This window comes from Sorex fumeus, unplaced genomic scaffold, assembly GCF_029834395.1.
Source record: "Sorex fumeus unplaced genomic scaffold, SorFum_2.1 ptg000072l, whole genome shotgun sequence".
Classification (NCBI taxonomy): Eukaryota; Metazoa; Chordata; class Mammalia; order Eulipotyphla; family Soricidae; genus Sorex; species Sorex fumeus.
Window position 1 is genome coordinate 59,419,653 of NW_026606129.1, and position 15,043 is coordinate 59,434,695.

At 38.7% G+C, this 15,043-nt stretch overlaps 1 non-coding gene across 1 annotated transcript; it reads right to left on the bottom strand.

Annotated features, from left to right (window-relative positions):
- Window positions 1-7,718: 7,718 nt before the first annotated feature.
- On the bottom strand, window positions 7,719-7,824 carry LOC130037937 (U6 spliceosomal RNA). Its single transcript, XR_008794522.1, has one exon. It is a non-coding gene; the product is annotated as a U6 spliceosomal RNA (small nuclear RNA).
- Between the last annotated feature and the right edge of the window lie 7,219 nt (window positions 7,825-15,043).

Here is a 15,043-nt window from a genome sequence, read left to right on the forward strand (position 1 = left end):
GATAGACATAGAAAGATTGCATTCATCTGGAGGACATAAAGTAACAAAATATGAGATTAATACCCAAGAATAGCTGAGATTAGCACCAGGAGGATTACTCCATAGCTTAGTGGCCAGTCGGGCATTCTAGAGGAAAGGGCAGCTCAGATAGAGAAGGGAACACCAAATAAAGGGTGTTTGGAGGATCCTCCCAGGAGGGGAGATGCATGTTGAAAGTGGACTATGGACTGAACATGTTTGCCACTCAATGCCTCTTTTGCAGACCACAACACCCAAAAGGAGAGAGAGAACACAGGGGATTGCCCTGCCACAGAGGCAGGGGGGATGGGGAGATGGGGGTGGTGGGGATATTATCCATGGTGGTGGAAAATGGGCACTGGTGGAGGGATGGGTATCTGATCATTGTATAATCAAACCCAAGCACAAAAATTTGTAAATCTACAACTGTACGTCATGGTGTTTCACTAATAAAAAAAATTTAAAAATAAAAAAATAAAGAAAATATCTAAATGACCTTATACAAAAAGCAGATGGAATAGATGAAAAGACATTTTCTGAGAGAGGGCATTTGACCATAGGCATATGAAAAAGTGTTAATTGTTACTTCTTATAAAGGAAATGAAAATCAAAATGTCTATGGGATATAACCTCATGCTAGTTAGAAAGGAGTGTCAGAATACTGGAAATAGCCAGCATTGTCAGGAATGTGGTGAAAGGTAACCCTCATTCACTGTTAGTGGAAATGTTGTATGGTTCAAGTTCTGAGGATAATAGCATGGAGACTTTTTTTTTTTAAAAAAAACAAACTAAGAATAGAACTTCTATATGAAATTGCAATTACAATTTTGGCATCAGAGAATACAAAACAGACAAATTTGAAAATATGTCTGCATTCCTATGTTCATTGAAGCAGTAAGTACAGTAGTTATAATATGGGAATGATCCTAAAGTTCGACAACAGGATAAAGAAATGACGAATGATAAAATACTCTGCAGCTGACAGGAATGATAAAGTCATGCAATTTGTTGCATCTTGGAACTGGAGGATATTGTGCTAAGTGATGTAAGTCAGAAGAAGAAGGACAAATACTGGATGAACTCACTTATCTGAGGTACATAGAATAATGGAACAATGGAATGCAAGTTATCAAAAGAAGAATGCAAATAATATCCTGAATCTTAGAATATATACAGCAGGGACAGGTACAGAAAGAAATCTAGGGGTAAGTAAGAAGAGGCAGAGGATAAAATGACTGGGCAGGGGTCAGGGGCCTATGGCATGTTGATGGTACATAATTGAGATATATATATGTATATGTATATGTATATATACATATGTACATGCATATATGCACACTTATACATATACATACTTATACATACAGATGGACTCACTCATTTTTGTTATATAGAAAAATAAAATAGAACCAGATGATTCCAAATAAGTACAAATCCTTGACTTTCGATCGAAAAATTGAGATTATCAAGTGATGGTGGGAGGTACTAGAGGGTCAAAAAAGAGGCAGAGTAGAAGGGATGGAAGTTCATTAGTAGAGGGTCTTGGGTACTTTGGTGTTTGTGAAGGAGCATTAACTGTATGCCTTAATATGCTTGCATATGATTGTTAACGCTTATAAATTTATTCAGTTGGGAAATTTGATGAACAAGTGATCCCAGAATAGAGGGTTAATTGGAAACAAATATATCTATTGTATAATAACATAACTATACAACAAATAACAGTACTGTCTCCATTTAAAACTTGCTATTTTGTTCAGTATGTGTTTTTTTTCATTAATTTCATTTCTTAAAAATTGCATTAAAATTTTTATCTTTATTGCTGCAATTTTTGACATTTTGTGAAATCTGTAACTGTAGAGTACCTCATTTTCCTCACCTATTCACAGACAGATTCCTCTACCCACCCCTCCCAGATCCCCTTTAAAGAGAAGCCAACAATCCAAAATTTGATTTGAATTCTCACATTTTAAATATATTAACTAGTTATTCAATGTTTAAAAGCATCGTGTTGTCCAAATAAAGTATTAGTAATTTTACCATAAAGAATCACTATTAGGATGAAAAAAACATGGAAAGCAAATCTGAATTCTAGTCTTAGTAATAACCTAACCACATGCCACTTTTCTGGGCTTCATTTCATAGATTATTAAAAGTACACTTCTACAATCCAGTGTTAAGCATGATAATTAGAATTTAATGAAATATTAGCATTTATTTAATCCTGTAAATCTGAAGTAAAAAAAATGCAAGATTGAAATTTCAGGTCGATGGCCAATTTGGATACATAAAAGCATTAATTTCTTGTGGTTCAACATAATAGTGTTGTTTCACTCAAACCTTAGGGTGTGATGTACCTACAAGGAAGTGATTTGCCAAAATAAATTAGTAGAGCTTGAAGGTAAAAGGAAAATGTGTTTCCCCATGTTGTACAGGGAGATCAAGAATTTGGCCAGAAACCACTAGCCAGCGGGTAAGTAGAAGCAGGAAAACAACAAACAACGTCTTTTTTTTTTCAGCAGCAGTTGATTTGGTCTGAGCTTTTGTTCCCAGGTTTTTTCACCTAGACACTCATTCCCTATAGAGCTCTCCAAATGACTCATGTCTGAATGCATTTGGGTTTTAACTGAGATCTGAGTGATTTATATGTACGAAGATCCTAAAACTTCATTGTTCACAAAATAATGCAACTTTGAAGTAAACAACTCATGTTCAAGGCAAAAAAAGAAATGAAGTAGGTCTCTATCAACACTTTCACATTCATTTTTATCCAGAACAGTTAACTGAGTTTAGCCTTAACCAAGCATAAAATCTAAGTGTGCAGAAATATCTTCTAATCTTCTAATAAGTGTGCAGCTACTCATGCAAACCTGGTGTAGGGTACTTGAAATGATTATCCTATTAGTTTAAAGTGGGCCTTATAGGAATCCACATGCTACTTTTTTTCCTGCTCCCTGAGGCAATTAATTCTAAGGTACATCTAATGCATGCAATCCAGATGTACATTGATTTCTGACTAGGTTGCTTATTGTTAAATTCATTTTATTTAATTAATTTAATTCTATGATCAAAATAAATGTGTTTGTGTCAGTGTAGTCCTTTGTTCTTACATATGTAATACATATTGATAAAACATAAATTAATATCACGATCACGATCACGACCATCCTGTTGTTCATCGATTGCCTCGAGCAGGCCCCAGTAATGTCTCCTTCGTCCTAGCCCTGAGATTTTTTAAAATGTGCCATATTCAAGGCTCTTTCAAGGTTAGGAGAATGAGACCCATCATTGTTACTGATATTTGGCATATTGGGTATGCCACGGGGAGTTTGCCAGACTCTGCCATGTGGGCAGGTTATATTCGGTAGCCTGCCAGTTTGTCCAAAGTAAAGATGAGAAAATAAGATGTCGGGTGGCAGCATTTGCGGCTGCGTGCTTCCGGGATCTGGGTTTTATAGTCTCTGGGTCTTGGCTGTTGATGGGATTACACGGCGCCAGGGGGTCAGTTGGTGGGTGTGACCCCTGCCTACTGGAAGATGGAGGATCTGGGTGGAGGATGCTCAGCCCCTATCTGAGCAGGCTTGGAGATCTCAGCCCGGGACCCGCATGCCTTTGTTCCTCTGCCAGTACCTTAATGCGTGTGGAGAGCGGTCTCAGCATGGTGGTGGCTGGTTCTGGAGGTTGTTCGGCTGCCAGAACCCTGGTCAGGATGGGGAGAGAAACTCAACCCGCTCCCCTCCAAGGGGCCCTGGTGAGAACCCCAGCCACCACCAGGCTGAGACCACTCTCCACATGCATAATGGTACTGGCAGAGGAACAAAGGCATGCGGGTCCCGGGGCTGAAATATTCAAGCCTGCTCAGGTTGGGGCTGAGCATCCTCCACCCAGATCCTCCAGATTCCAGTAGACAGGGGTCACACCCACCAGCTGGCCCCCTCGCGCCATGTAATCCCATCAATGGCCAAGACCCAGAGACTATAAATTAATATATGTAAGAATAAAGATGATTCTTAAATCAATTAAAAATATGATTTATTTTCAGTACATGTTTGTCAAATATATGGAATACTTGTATGTATAATTCTGTGATACTAAAAATAAAAGACTGCTTTTGAAAGAAATGATGAAAATGTTGGAAATGTGAGTGAAATTAGTAGGGAAATAGTGGTGGTAGTATTATTTATATTATCAATTTTTCAGGTGTTTTTAGTACTTTACTCTGGATCATAAGCCAAGTCCTCCTAATTCTGATTATCGGTTCTCCTATTAGTGTTTTTGCCAGCTTCTCAATATTTCTTTATTACTTTTGTTGCTGCTGCTGCTGTTGCTGTACAAGAGAAGAAGACATTCTGTAGTGCATTGTTGCGTGGGGGCCAGGACACTACTGGGAGGACCATATGGTGCTGGGGATTGATGCAAGGCATGTGCTCTGTACCATTTGAGACAATATTTATCCATAAACTGATTCTTTAGGTTATTTGGACAGAGTTAGTTTCTGTCATTTGAAGCTAATAAACATAATAGACTAAAAAAAATTCAGTACAAGGAAGGATGGGGGGAACCCTTTTGTAGGTGTGGTATTTTTGCAATCGACCTAAAGAACATATACTTAGATACTAAATTGGGAAAATTGTGTTGAAATAATTTGTGTACAAAAGATTTTTTTCTCTCTCTTTTTAAAAAAGTTGAATCACCCTGTAGTTCATTGTTTTGCACGTACTGTCCAGTTTTTCCACTTATTGAAGAGGCTATTCTTGCTCCACTTCCCATTTCTTGGTCCTTTATCAAAGATTAAGTGGCCATATATTTCAGGGTCTTTGTCAGGATTTTTAATTCTATTCCATTGGTCTGTGGTTCCGTCTTTATTCCAGTACCATGCTGTTCTACTGCTTTGTAGTACAGTTTGAAGTTGGAGAAGTTGATGAATCTCATCTTCTTTTCACCAAGAATTCCTCTAACTATTTGTTGGAGGTTATTGTTTCATATGAATTTCAGGAGTGCTTTATCTATTTCTTTTAAAAATGGTGTGGCTATCCTTATAGGGACTGCATTTAGTCTATATAATGCTTTAGGTTGTATTGCCATCTTGACAATGTTAATTCTCCCAATCCATGAGCAGGGGATGTGTCTCCATTTCCATATGTCCTCTTATTCTTGAAGTTGTGTTTATTTACTTGTTTATTTATTTATTTACAGTTACAAAACTTTCATGTTCCAGACTCAGCTGTACAATGATCAACCACCCATTCCTCCACCAGTGCATACTTTCTACCATCAGTGTCCCAATTATACCCCCCACCCCTCCATCCCAATCCTCAATATGTCTTCATGGCAGGCAATTTCCCCAGTACTCTCTCTCTACTTTTGGGCATTATGTTTTGCTCAAATTTTCCCACCACTATTCAAGCTTGCCTGCCAGGGGAGATGCTATATTATTTATTGTCCATTGCTCATTTTGAAAATCTTGGGTGCCACAGCTGAGATCTTCTGGAATCCTAGATTGTAAATGGTTGGGTTCTGGAGACATTTCTGCAGGACACTAATCCATTTTGTGATTCAATTAGATGTCCCTGGACCAGGTCATTGGTGTGCTAAGATGGCGCCCAGAGGCACATTGTGGGGTTGATAGGCTGATGAGCTGGCTTGTAGCCTGGGAGGGACAGTTCAGTGCCTCTGCCACCATGCGGCATTGAGATTTAATCCTGAAACCCGCATACCTGGGCCTTGCTTGTGGAAGTTCTTGGTCGCTGGGATTCCATCTGGAGTAGGTGGGGAGACTTTGCCTGTTCCATCTGGGGTTTCCTGGTGAAATTGGTATGGGGCCTGGAGAGATCCCTGGCTCTGTGGTGTCTTCTGGGACTCGCTGCTGTATCTCTGGACCAGGGCTGTTGCTGCGCTAAGGTGGGGCCCAGAGGCACATTTTGGGCTGACAGCTAGGTTGATGAGAGGGCAGGGAGCCTGGGAGGGACAACCCAGCACCTCTGTTGCCACACATCATGGAGATTTAGTTTTAGAACCCGCATACCTGGGCCTTGCTTGTGGGAGCTCACGGTTGCTGGGATATCATTTGGAGTAGGTGGGGAGGATGCACCTGCTCCATCTGGGGTGCCCCAATGAAATTTGCTTTGGTATGGGGCCCAGTGATATCTCTGGCTCTGTGGTATCTTCAGGGTTTGCTGCTCTGTCTCTGGCTTTTGATCTCTTTCAAGATTTATGTATGGGTCTCTGACGGCCAGTGTTTCCATGTATATTGGGAAGTGGGGGGAGGTAGCCCACCCCAACTCAGTAAAAGCCTGGGGATTTCAGTAACAAAATCCGCATACCCAAATTTTCAGCAGATTATATCTTGGTAAGGTCCGTCGTGAGATGGTATTAATACAGGAAGACAGTTAATGCTATGCTTTTGTAACTTAGGAAGTTAATTGACTCCAAATAATATTCACTTCTGTCCATCTGTTCTCTCGACTTAAGCCTCTGTTGCGCTTAGTTCCTAGAACCCCCAAAGCAGAGTCCTAACAAGGGACTGCATGGACCCAGGGCAAGCTGTGAGCTACCCTGGCATCAAAATGGACCAGGCCAAAGCGCCATAATACTTAACAATAAGTTAAGAGCATGTTCATGAAAAAATTCTGCCATGATCCAAAAAGTAGCAACTGGATTAGGACCATGCCAGGAGAGCCATCCTATAAGCTTAATGTATCTCTTACTGTGTCCATACAAAATGACTAATATTATTAAGAAGTAAAATTAAGATGAATGCTTAAATGATTGTTGGACTAAGAAAAGGAGAAACGCACCCATAGATGGTATTTCACCCTTAGATGATCTTCTTGCTGAATGAGTTTGTACTAGAAGAAACTTCCTCTGACAGAGGGGCCTTACATCAGTTGATTGTATGACCACACTTAGGTGTAATTGCTACCAGAACTCCTGATTATGGGGTATATAACTAAGGCTGTAAGAGCTGGTGAGGTAGGAGAAGGTAAGGGAGAAGAAGGTTGAGGAGAAGAAGGAAGGAGAAGATTGTAGAGGAGAAGAATGTAGGAGAAGAAGGTAGAGGAGAAGAAGATAGAGAAGAACGTAGGAGCAGGGTCCAGGGAAGAGGAATCAAGGAGAAGCAGGGGATCAGGGAGGATCGAGGGGAATCCAGAGAAAGAAAAGAGATTTATGGAAGGAGAGTCAGAGAACAGAGGTGAGATTGGAATAAACTGCAACTAATTCCAACCAGCCTAGCCCTCGTTTCCTCCTTTGTCCACCCTTTGCATTGGATGTCTCAGGTGGGGAATTGCCTTGAGACCACCAGATGCAGGTGAAGAGAGAGAGCCGTGGGCTTCTTATTAGTTATGTGAATACACAGAATGGGATAAATAAGTACTCCTTATTCTCCAGGTGTCATTATAATTATCTTAAACATTTTAAAAATAAATATACTTAAACCTCTCTACTTAACATTGTTACCTCCCTGTTAGAAAATACATTCCAGAAATAACTGTTAAATCCTGAAGATGCTAATTTTCAAAAAGCTCCTAGAATTCTCCTAGGAGTCTTTATAGATTTGTTTTGAATTGAAGGTTTGATAACCTGTAGTGTTTTCTTTGAAACACATTTGTAACTGTTTTTCCTTTTAGTTTTAATTTTATTGAGGTAATATTGACTTATAAGAGTGTAAATGTTTATATGTTTTATGAGTAAACTGTAATTAAAACAGGGAATGGCCCATGAATTTGCATGACGTCCTTTTATAGGGGCCATTCTAACTTTTCTGTATTGTTCTAATTTTAATATATGTGCTTCCAGAGAAAGCACAGTATATCAGCTTTTAAGAAAACTCTGGGGAGGCTGGAGCAATAGCACAGCGGGTAGGGCATTTGCCTTGTACTCAGCCAACCTGGGTTGGATTCCTCCGCCCCTCTCAGTGAGCCCGGCAAGCTACCAAGAGTATTCCTCCCACACAGCAAAGTCTGGCAAGCTACCTGTGACATATTCGATATGCTAAAAACAGTAACAACAAGTCTCACAATGGAAACGTTAGGGGTGCCCGCTGGAGCAAATCGATGAACAAGGGGAGGATAGTGCTACAGTGCTACTTTCAGAGCAAACACAATGTATCAGCTTTTAAGGAAACTATGGGGGTGGGGGGCTGGAGCAATAGCACAGCGGGTAGGGCATTTGTCTTGCACACGGCTGACCCTGGTTTTGTTCCCAACATCCCACACACATGGTCCCCTGAGCAATTTCCTGAGTGCAGAGCCAGGAGTAAAAAGCAAAAAAAAAAAACAAAAAAAAAAAAACAAAAAAAAAAAACAAACAAAGACAAACTATGGGTTGTGTAAAATAGACTCTGACTTCTGACTACAATATGAGACATGTAAATACTTGATATGAAACAGCAATGTATTGGGTATTTATATTCCTGAAGTCTACAGAAAATCATTCTTTGTGTGCTCATTAAAAAGCGGTTATGTTTCTTTTTCACTAACATATTTGGAAAACATACTGTATGCCTTTGGAGTTGATATACTTAAATATGTAAAGAAAAGAAAACCTGAAGGTAGGTATAGTTTGGGATTTGTTCATCAGCTGCTTTCTAGTAATAATTTAAGTAAATAAAATAAAATAACAAGATTGACTTTTAAGTGAGAGCTTTGTTGTCAACTATAATACCATTACTCTGGGACTCTGTTAAGTTGGTTGATAGATTAAAACTTCAGCTTCATTTATGTGCATGAGAAACCATTTTTAATTACTGTAAATCAGAGAATATCAATTAGAAAACTTGACATAAGGAGAAACCATTTAAAAATACTTTCAACTTTGGGACCATGGTACAGTGATTAAAGCATTTACCTTGTACATGACTGATAATGGTTCAATTCCAGCACCACCTAGGGACCCCTAAGCAGTCAAAAATGAACTCTGAGCAAAGAGCCAGCAGTAAGCCCTATTTTTAGCTGGGTATGGCTCAGTATCCTCCAATTTTTTATTTATTTTATTTATTTTAATTTTTTTATTAAATCACTGTGAGATAGACCCTTGCAAAACTGTTCATGATTAGAATTCAGACATACAGTATTCCAACAGCTATCTGTCCACCAGTGTACATGTCCCAGAACCAGTGTCCCCAGGTTCCTCTCATCACCCCTCACCCCCCCACACACACACCCTGCCTGCCTCTATGGCAGGCACCTTTCTTCTTTATCTCTGTCTCTGTCTCTGTATCTCTCTCTGTCTCTGTCTCTCTGTCTCTGTATGTCTCTCTGTCTCTCTCTGTCTCTGTCTCTCTCTCTCTTTCTCTCTCTCTCTCCTTTTGAATATTGTGGTTTGCAATATTGATACTGAAAGGTTAACAAGAATACCCCTTTACATTCTTTTGACACTCAAATCTTATTCAGAGTGATCATTCCCAGTTATTATTGTCATACAGGTTTCTTCTCTATCTAATTTTTTAAATAAGCCCCAGCTTCTGTTCTATAACGTTGTTCACTTTATTGTCCTTCTAAGAGTTAGATGAGATCATGTAGTTGCACGTACTTTTCCGAGTGCTAGTTGCATAGTTGACTGTTAATAAATGCCAGCCACTGCTTTAGTGAAATTATCCACTTATCCTAAATACATCTTAGTTCCAAAGCAACTGAGAGACTCAGTGATTTTCCATTAATAAAGAGAATATTTAAACAGTTGAAACTCAAGACTACATTTGCTGGTTCACAGTTCACTTATTTTCATTTCAACTTTCTGAACAAGCCTCAGCTTGTAGAACCTAGTAACTGGGAGGTGCAAGATCATTCACTGGCTCTAAAATAACTAGGGGTAGAAGTGGCACGTATACTTAACTTCTCTAATGGAAAGTAAACAAAAGGACCTTTTTAGTTTTTTTGTCTGCAAATCAGAATTCCTTTGTGAAAATTGAATCATTTTATTATTTCTTCAGGGTAAAAGAGATTCCATTACCATTCTCCATCATTCTCTGAGAGTATCTCATCACTTAGAATTATAATGAGGGACTTTTGTTAAAAAACTCTAGCCCCTGGAAGTTGTAGAGAAATAAAACAAGAATAACTTTCATTGGTGCAAATAAAATTTAAAAAATCCAGGTAACAATAACATTTTAATTTCAAAGATGTCTATGAAGTTAGACTAAAAAGTCCTTGTGATTATATTTCTGTGTAAAATGAAATGATCTAGCTCCTCCTATTTGTAGGTTCTGGAAATTATTATATATAGTGTATATGTGGTGTACATGTAGTTTATATAATATTTATATATGCCACTAATGACTGATTTCACCTGACCTTCAGGAAAAATATTGATAAGATCATGGATCACTGTCCTCCTGTTGTTCATCGATTTGCTCGAGTGGGCCCAGTAGTGTCTCCATCATGAGACTTGTTGTTACTGTGCTTGGCATATCAAATACATCACAGGTAGCTTGCGAGGCTCTGCTGCGCGGGCGAGATACTCTGGTAGCTTGCCGGGCTCTCCTAGAGGGGCAGAGGAATCGAACTCGGGTCGGCCATGTTGGCCGCTTGTAAGGCAAACTCCTTACCGCTGTGCTATCGCTCCAGCAGGCATTGATAAGAAAAATTTCAAAATAATGGAAGAGAAATTAGAATTTTTAACATTTAAATACATTTAATTAGGTAGTTTTGAATAGATTGATAATATAATTTCTTTATAGATATGGCATGAGGATAAGTGACTTCACAAAACTGCAGAACCCAAATCTATTTTACTAAAATGAACAAATGCTAACTCTTACACTCACAGTTTTGTAATTCTAAAGTTCAATCACCAGCTAATTCATTTCAATATGCAAGCTTAAATCTATTAATACAGAAGATGCAATAAAATAATAAGTCCACTGCTTATATAATAGTTAAGGAATTTCAGAGTTTTATAAATAGTAAAGTAAAATTAACCGATTACTATTATATTAGCGTTGTGTGCTAATTATATGCACTTTACTGTGGTTACCCATGTTTACAAGCTTTGCATATTTTACCATGGATTGTTGAAAACTTGCCTAGTGTTTTCTGAATTGGCATTATGAAAAAAAAGCTGCCAGAGGAGAGAGGAAGGATAGGACAGGGAGGGGCCACTACAACAATGATCAAGGGAAATCACTATTCTGGACAAGAACTGGGTGCTGAAAGGAAGTAAAGTGATATGCATGATACCCTCTCAGTAAAAGTATTGAAAACCACTGTGCCTAAAAGGAAAGAAAGAAAAAGAAAAAAAAATCCAGCAGTAGAGAAACACCGGGGGTGGGAGGGAAAGTGGGGACATTGGCGGAGAGAAGTGGACTCTGATGAAGCATTGTACTCCTGAAACCCAATCATGAGTGACTTTGAAATTCACAGTGATTCAAGAAATTCTTTTAAAAGAGAACAAGGAAAAACTGGCATTTCCACAACCATACGTTAGCCTTTGGCCCCGCGATTTCCTATTATCTTTGAATATTAGCCCTGCTGAGTGTACATTTTTCTAGCAACTGTCAGACTCTGAGGACGGGTCCTTTTGGATGTCAGCTGAAATTTCCTGGGCCACTACCCCCCGCTTGAACATCATTACTCAGTAGTTTCATTTTATTTATTTGTTTATTTATCTATTTATTTATTTGTAGTTTCATTTTAAAGAAACATTGTTGCATAATATTCTGATATACTTTCCTTGAGTCTTCATTTGTCAGTTCTGTTTACTTCTTTTTTTACCCACTGAAAAAGCATTTCAGAGCTTTTCAGTGACCACATATTTTTTAAGATCAACATCTGGCCACATAGATGCCCTTTTTAATGGGTTAGTGTTTCATATATTGAACCCTACTTCACAGTTTAATTAATCTATATGGTGAGAAACATTTCGAACAAATCAAGGTTCCTTTTATTTAGATAGGAAAGTTCTGAGAAAGACCATCCCCTCTCCTGGGAGAGACATTGACAAGGAACTATACTCCATGTTCAGAAAACATTTACAAATTAATCAGTTTACTTAACACTTTGAGTTATTTACTGAGGTGATTGTTGAACTAGTTATGCTTCCCTGTATTTATTTTCCCTCTGGAACTCTATACACCCTCTGGTAACTGTGCATACTTTTTTTTTTAAGCTCATAATATCTTGTTCTGAAGGCTGGGTCCATTTGAATATGTACTTAAAAAATCCCATTGTCACCTCACATTTTCTGTTTGCAATAATTTTTTCACATAAGGTTTTGTAATTAGACTAATTAGACTATAGACAGTGAGACACAGTGACTCTTTGGTTGAATGGGAATGCAAGAATGAGCTCTTCCTTTGTACACTGCATATGAATGAAGAAATATGTAACTTTGATACCCAAGACATGTGTTCTAACTTTTGAACTATGTCTTTGGCTCCCCAGTTAAATCCCTAAAATCTTGGTTATTACAGTGTTAAAAATGAATAAAACTATTGATTTAACTATAACAATTTAAAATGTAACTATTTTGTGTCTCAATATATTATGTTATCTTGTTTATTAAATCTGGCTTAACTTTTGAGTTGTGTGAGAACACTGCAGTATACATTGTTCGGGAAAATTGTTAGGGAAATAGGAATATGACAGTTATCCAAGTATCTGTTATTAGTCACATACAATCTAAAATAGAGTCTACAAATCCTCCTTCTACCCATGTATTTATATTTCTAGTTACTTAAGATTTTTTAATTCTTTTTTTTTTTGGCCTTTACCTTTACCTTTATTTATTTTATTTTTTTATAATTTATTTCTTTATTGAATCACTGTGGGAAAAGTTACAGAGCTTTCGGTTTTAAGTCTCAGTCATGTAAATATCAAACACATTTCCCTTTACCAATACTTATTTTTAACCGCGAACCCCAATAGAACCCCACCTCCCACCCCTCCCAATTTCTGTGAGGCAGATGAGTTCTAGTTAATACTCTATCTACTTTGACTAGATACATTGTTTCGATAGAAGATGCACCATTATTGTTTAGAGTTTACGACCCTCCCCCCAATCAGACATGCTGAAACAGCGTTGTGAAATGATTTGCTTTCTACAACTTGGTTTAAGAATAAAATGATGTCGCAGCCGCGCGGTTTTGGATTTCTGCTATTTTACTTATTAACCCTGGAAGAATTTCTATTAAAAGTTAGATAGTTAAGAGATTGGTTTCTGTGCTCTGGAGTCGTGGCCGTGCCGGAGAGCCGCTTGTGGGGGGCAGCTGGCGACCTCGGTCGGGCATGAAGGACGGCCCATTACGCCCCCCTTCCCATGAGGTCTCTGCCGCTCCCACCACCCCCGGCTCAAACCTGCTGTCCACAAGGCTCCCATGAGGCCGCCATCTTTCTTTCCAGAGAGGAGCGGGCGAGTGGGTCAACACCCTTTCCCCTCCGGGCAGGCATGCTGGCGCGGTTTAACACATAGTCCATTTGCTTTTCTGCTCCAAGCGGGTGATTCTCTGTGCTAAGTCCTTGTGCCTCCGGGGCTGTGGCCGTGCCGGCAGCCGCGCGTGGGGGGCAGCTGGTGACCTTGGTCGGGCGTGAAGGACGGCCCACAACGCCCCCCTTCCCATGAGGCCCCTGCCGCCCCCCACCCCCGGCTCAAACCTGCTGTCCACAAGGCTCCCGTGCGGCCGCCATCTTTCTTTCCCATGATTTTTTAATTCTTAAAAATTATCACTGTTTTATAAAACAGACTCAGCCTAGACAGGTTTTCACTTTACCTCTTCTGCGTTTTATAAAAAACACTCTGCTAGGATTTCATTTACCCCATTCATATTGCTATGAGCCTTTGAATGGATAATTTATTTATGATGTTGATTACAACTCAATTTTCAGGAAGTGGTATTGACATTGCACAGAAAGGGCTGAGGATTTTGAAGTCAAGTACTGAAAAAACAAGTTAAATTTTTTTGTCTTATTGCGATAATCTTTTTTTAAACTTTCAATCAGGCAAATAATGCTTTTTCAAAAAGTCTATTTTAATTTTAACATGCTTACTTTTAACTTAAGTTTCAGATTTGTATTATCATAACATATCTTATCTATCATCTATCTTTATCAACATAATATTATAATTCTAGTTTTATTTGTCACACTGACATTTCATGTGTGACCCTTCCAAAAAATTGCCTATACTTATTTTTTTCTTTTTGGAACTTTGTGATGAGTATTTTTGTAGAAATGTGTTGTTTTGCACACATGAACTGTATTTTATATATAATGAACTGTATTTTATTTGGGTAACTTTACCTCTCTCTTTGTTGCATAGTTCTTCATTTGTAGCTGTCACTGTACGATGGTTGTAAGGTGGGACTTAACCATAATAAATAAACCACAAATCAATTAGAAATATAACTAGAGATAATAAGAGTCCACCTTTTAATAACTTACAATTTTTCCCATTATTTTAATTCCTGATTTTTCTACATATTATATTTTAAAAAATTTTTTTTATTAGTGAAACACCATGAGGTACAGTTGTAGACTTACAAGTTGTTGTGCTTGGGTTTCAGTTATGCAATGATAGAACACCCATCCCTCCCCCAGTGCCCATTCTCCACCACCACTGATCCCAGTATCCCTCCCACTCCCCTTCCCCCATCCCACCCTGCCTCTGTGTCAGGGCACTCTCTTTTGTTCTATCTCTTCTTTTGGGTGCTGTGGTCTGCAGAAGAGACATTGGGTGGCAATCATGTTCGGTCCATAGACTGCTTTCAGCAGGCATCTCCCATCCTGGGCAGATCTTCCCAGCACCCTTTATTTGGTGCTCCCTTTTCTATCTGAGCTGCCTTTACTCCTAGAGTGTGCGGCTGGCCTCTAAGCCATGGAGTGAACAAGAGACTAACACCCGAGAACAGCTGTGATATCTACATATTATATTTTATGGTTCATAAATTATAAATTTTTCTGGTGATTACAGTGAATAGAATTTATTTGTATCTCTTATTTTGCATGTTTTCTCCTTTTGCCATTCTCTCCTTATGCTTGTGATGACTGGGGGTCATGTACACTTTGTTGCGGTCTTCACATATTTTGTTGTG